Source organism: Trichomycterus rosablanca, chromosome 3 (assembly GCF_030014385.1).
Source record: "Trichomycterus rosablanca isolate fTriRos1 chromosome 3, fTriRos1.hap1, whole genome shotgun sequence".
NCBI lineage: Eukaryota > Metazoa > Chordata > Actinopteri > Siluriformes > Trichomycteridae > Trichomycterus > Trichomycterus rosablanca.
In genome coordinates, this window is record NC_085990.1 from 12,169,494 (window position 1) to 12,175,493 (window position 6,000).

The window sequence follows — 6,000 nt, forward strand, 5'->3', positions numbered from 1 at the left end:
GAGAAAGTCCGCTCCTTAACACTTAACAAACCCTATAAGTCATATAATGTAATTGCTTCTAACACTAGAATTTGTATTCCTGTAACTCACAATACACTTTATAGTAATAGGACAACTTGTTTGTGATACCCACAAAGACCTCAAATCTGATCCAGCTTATGCTATTCAGAAACTATTATCAAATTAATTACAAAAAAAGTTCACCTTTGAACAATAATGACAATTTGTGATCATTTCAATGACAAATGAAAAGGAATCAGATCTGATCGTAGTACACTGACCATAGTCTGTAATACTGATGATTAAATTACACACTAACATGGTCAATCTTTTAAAACTTGAAGAAAAAACTAAACTAAAACAATACATTATATATTTACTGTTTGTATTATAGATATTTGTAGACCAGTTTGGGTAATAAGGTTAAGTGTTAAGTCTACTTATTAGTAACAGAATATCTAAAACAGATTAATAAATAGTGTTCAGTTGTGTCAAGGTCAGAATATTTACATTGTACCTACCAAGGTTTCTAGGATAGGATTGGTAATAAATGAGATACTGCCACGGTCAACCACGATTCAAAAATCAAAAAATGAAATACAACGTCTTGCCTGGAAAGTCATCTACCATGACTTCCAGTAAGCAACATAATGACCTGTCAACTATTATTTAACAGTAATGAAAAATTCCAGATGTTGTTGTGCTACATGTTCTTTAAGACTTAAAACAGGCCATTATATTAAAATGTCTACAAACATTTAAACTATGCCTGAATACACTTCATGTTGGTGTTAAGTTTAATTAATGTACATACTAAATACAGAAACTTATATTCAAAATCATAACACTCCTACAATACCACACATAGTTTCTAGAGATGATAATGACATACTGACAGGGTCAATCATCTTGATCTTAAATATAAAAGTAAATAAAAAAAAGAAAAACAGACTGACAGAATGCTAAAAGATATAATATAATAATAAAGTATATTTTTACATCTACATCATGCATTGCATGTTTTTTTTTTGTTTAAGCAAAGTCATAAATGAATCCGTAATCTGGAGATCATAGCCCACCTACACTGGTTCATACTACGATATTGAGATACTTACCAGATCAACTATGTAAAAGTAAAAGAAAACATACAAAATATAAAAAGTACAATGATTAACAGAATTGCAGTTGCTCAACAAATCATAGCAGTATTGACGTGGTCAATCACTCACAGGTAAAATAACACAAAAATAGAAAAAGAGAATAAAACAAAAATAGGTATGACCGTCCAACAATGCTCAGAATGCTAACTAAATCTTTATATGCAAGTATTTTTAAAATGAAAAAAAAAAAAAAAAAAAAAAAAAAAAAAAACATTAACATTGCATTTGGGTGTAAAAGATTATTTTTTATATATTATTTGTAACTTTTTAGAGCAGATTTATAGCAGCACAGAATGACAGCAGCATCTTGTTTTGCATAAACTACAGATTACCACCTAGCCAAGAAATCCAGCAAGAATAAAGCTTCACATGCAGTAAGTGATCAAGAGTAATCATGATTGTAAATGTGATCATGTTTGGATGTGTTCTAATAAAAAAACAGACCTACTTTGTAGTGCTGATTGAAGTTGGAGAGTGCTCACGCTCCTGGCCGACGGATGCTGCTCGATCGGAGGAGGCTACTGCTTTTTGAAATGTAGTCCCCGCGAATATGACACAAGTGTGTCTGCTAGTGTGTGTGTGCATGTGTGTGTGTGTGTGTGTGTGTGTGTGTGTGCGCGATAAGCACCTGCGCTCAGCTCCAGCTCCACGTCACACCTCCCTATTCACTAGTCTTCAATATGATGCACATTTGCACATCAACAGCAGCAGCCCTCCACCACAAACACATACACACACACACTCACAGACACACAAACACACCCCTCATACACACCACTCCCACATCCGTAAAACACACAAACTGGCCCAGAGAGAGAGGGACAGCGGTACAGATCACCTTCAACTTGCATCTCCTCGTGTCCTTTGATTTATCTGTGTTAAATAGATGTGTGGTCAAAAAACTTTCACTAACGTTGTTTTGGGCCATATGCACTTGCAACCCCTCCCCTAAAATAATCCCCCACCTCATCATATCAGTCAGGATGCAAATGAGACGGAATGTCACTCCTCAGCAGCAGATGGCCAGGGACGATAACAATGGCTCAACAGACCAGTTTCAATGTCTGCCACTTTATTGCTAAGGAAACAAGCACAAGTACACAAGTGTGCAAGTACACACTGCCTGGTAGGGTTCCGCTCACTCTTCCTACATTTCCTAATAATATTAATACGATGCTTTGATTTGTTTTTGTCCTAGTCTGTAAATCTTAAAGATAGTACTTTCCCCCCTGGTTGATCTATGGAACCTTTCTGCCAAATCAGCAAAAAAAGGCAAATGCATTTTACCCTTAACAAAGTATGAATACACCTTGTAACTGTAAGACTAACATTGATCTCATACAAGAAGACAATTTGCCTCTATTCGAATTGTTAATACTCGTCACCTCTGTAAGAAATTTGTGTAACTTCTGTTTTTAAAAGCTTTGCCAAGATAGTCTTTGGGAGTTCTATCAATATGGTAAAGCCTGTCCACCAAACAAATCCAACTAAAGTCAAAAAACATCCAATCAACTTATAAATCTAATCATAGAGAGGTACAGGTCTAAATAAGAATGCTTTCTTCAAGTCACATAGAGTTTATCCCAGTTCATCATCAAGAAGGAGAGAAAATCTGAAACTAAAGCCATACTGATTAGGTCAGGCAAATTCTTAAAATTACTTAATAAACTAGAAATGCACTTCTTACATGGCAAAATCAGTGGCTGCGACTGAGGTTGACGTCACAATGTTTATGAATTAACCACATATTACAAAAAGTGTTACACAAAGCAGCCCATACTTAAAATAAAGTATATCCTGACACTTGGAGGACTCAATCAAGTTGCAGAAAGTCTTGCAATTTTCCGGAAAGAGTCCAGGTGGAACCCTTAGCTTGACTCCTAAGCAGTATGTGGGGTCTTATTAGACAAGTAATACTATCCTACTTTAAAATATGGTGGTAATAGCCTCGTTATGCACACACTTTGATTATCTGGATAGAATTATGTGTTAAAAAATGATGTACAAAGATCTACAGATATCTTATTTACTCTGCCAGAAGTAAAAAAAAAAATAGCAAGACTAAATTGGTTTAAATATATCAAATCCAAATAAATCCTGATCTTATGACAAAGCCTTGTGGTACACCAGCGTTTCCTATATAACCTGCAAAAGTACCAAGTAAAATATAAGTACTGATATTTATCTTTGTGCTTAGTCTTTGCTGAGATTAAAGTATCAGATATGAAAATATTTTAAAACACTTACAATACAAGTTAACACAAATCTCAGGTTGTGTATGTAAAAAAGTTGGGAAGGGGTTGAATAGTTCTTTATGGTACATTAAGTTTCTCGATCGTTATTAACTGACCATTTATTTCTTTGGTTAAATGTCTAACTATGGGCCAAGCTGCAACATCATTTAGTGACTAAGCCTGCTGCCCTAGTAATTATTAGAGTAATTAGGTGTAATTCGTCCCCGTAGGCTGCCACACAGGGATCCATATATGGAACTGTGTTTGTGTGTGAGTGTGTGTGTGTGTGAGTGTGTTGAGACTAAGGCATCATGCTTGCAATGTGTGACAAAGGCCATAATGGTACTGACGTCATCGTCCCCCTGCAGCCGGCTGACTTTTGTAAACAGACATACGCGCAGCCCAGAGCAAACACTGTACGGGCGTTTAACAAATACAGGCCCGATTAGTATGACAAAGAGGGCCACACTTATGGGAGGAGTCACAAGCAGGCAGGGGTTAAAATAGGCAGGAGGGAAGGGGGGGCAGGAGGCCAAAGGAAGGGGGCAGGAAAAAAAAGGGGCAAAGGTTTGAGGCTGTGTGAGCTAGTAAATGTGTGTTGCCTATTGCCTCTACCAATACCCCCCCCCCCCCCCCCCCACCCCCGCCTTTTCCTTATTTTATGCCATCCAGCTCTGTTTCAGCTATCTGTTTCATGTTTTGTCTCGGTCTCCGGAGGATAATATGTAAGCATAACGCCAAGGAGTTTCTCATCAGCGCCGCGTGGCTTTTCAGGAACAGAAGGCCAAGCCGCTGCTTAAGGTTTTTGGCCGTTGATCTAATCTGAGATTTCATTTGAAAGTCTAATTTGCTTTCTCACTTATAAACTATATAGATGAGAGGAACAGATTTGTTGGCTGACTAACGTTCTTACAAAATAAAACTACATGCTTGTTATGCCTCTTTTACATCCTGGCTACACAAGTAAGAAGCTGATGGGTGATTGATTTTTTTTTTACAAATTATATATTTTCATTGAGGGACTTTTAACCCAACACCTTTAAATTCCTCACAATTTTACTATTTTTTACCTGAACCTGCATAAATACACAGATTAAAACATTTAAAATATTTAACAAAATGTTATTTAAAAAACAAAACACCCAAAATTATAAAAAGAAAAACATTCTGAAATTTTGGGACAGTGGCAGCCTAGTGAATAGAGCTTTGTGCCATCAGTCGGAAGATTTTTGGGTTAAAATCCAGGCTCTGCTATGCAGCCAATCTTGGGCCCTTGAGCAAGACCCTCAACTCTGTCTGCTCCACTTTCTCAGCTCCAAACAAGCTGGGATTTGCAGAAAAAGCATTTCATTGTACTGTACATGTGTATTTATTTGTATAAATCAGTTCTTAAACATAAAGCTGTTCTTCTATTTAAAGATGAATAATTATTTTACTTTATTTATGCATTTTCTCCCATTTTCTCCCCAATTTAGCATAGTCAGTTTGTCTTCCGCTGCTGGGAGATCCCCGATTGCAGTCGAGGTGGGTATATTGCTGCTTAAGCCTCCTCTGACCTGCACGCAGCCCTTAACGGAACCCTTTTTCACCTATGCACTCTGCACAGGCGCCTCTCTATCTGCTAATCAGGGTCCTTACACAGCGTTTGAAGACCCCACCCACATAGTCCGGTCATCCCGCCCTAGCAGAAACGTGTCTGCTGCAGGCACTGCCAATTATGCCTGCTAGATGGCGCCCAGCTGACCGGTTTGTGTGTTTCGAACCGAGGTGTTCAAAATCTCGGCGCTGATGTGCTAGCGAAATCCCGCTGCGCCACCTGGGCACTGCTTTTATACAATTATTGATAAAATTGTATGAATTGTAGTAAGAATAAACAGGTAGGTGAATGTGCTCGGTTGCTTTTTACATTAGAAACAGGTGCCACCAGGGTTGTACTTTAACCCTGAAGAATTCTGTGTTGTTTTTTGTATAACCACCTGATATTCACGTTGTATGTCATATACCCACCACCCAAAACTTGTTAACAAAATTTTATTGTGTATTGTGTTGTGTAAAGATATTCAGGAAGAGATTTAGTATTATCTGCACTGTATAACATTGTATAACATTGTGTATTTTTTTGAAAGGGTGAATTATAAAAATATTCTGTTCAGCAGTGGGAACTGGCTTGTTATTTTCTGTCTTAAATCCTTGTTACACAGTTAAGAAGCCATGTAATGAAAAAACAATCACATATTTGCTTTTTTATACTTTGTCTTTGAAAACTTTGACACTACATCCCCACCTGTTTCTACCTGTAATATGTGGCATTAAGTATCATTTAGTTTAGCAGTTAGCAAGTTGGTTTGCTGTTATAGACTGACATCTAAATACACAGTGGTTCTTAACTTAGACCCTAGTATTTGTAATAAAGTTAAAGATATTGAGACATTTCTGTCTATTTGAGTTCCTCAGGCATTTAAATTCCTACAACTAATGTTTAGCACTAAGAGTATTTTATTGGTTGAAAGTTATCAGTTCAGATCAACAGTGATTGTGAAATCACATTAGTCACAAACATGTTTTTATATTTCAGTATTCTAACCTTTAAACTATTATCTTCTTTC

The 6,000-nt window shown here is 36.9% G+C and overlaps 1 protein-coding gene across 1 annotated transcript in view; it reads right to left on the minus strand.

The window, feature by feature from the left end:
* st18 (ST18 C2H2C-type zinc finger transcription factor) overlaps positions 1-1,615 on the minus strand; it is a 64,283-nt gene extending 62,668 nt beyond the window's left edge. The window contains exon 1 of the mRNA XM_062992699.1: positions 1,609-1,615. The gene's annotated coding sequence lies outside the window, so the exon portion shown is untranslated. The remainder of the gene's footprint in view (positions 1-1,608) is intronic.
* Between the last annotated feature and the right edge of the window lie 4,385 nt (positions 1,616-6,000).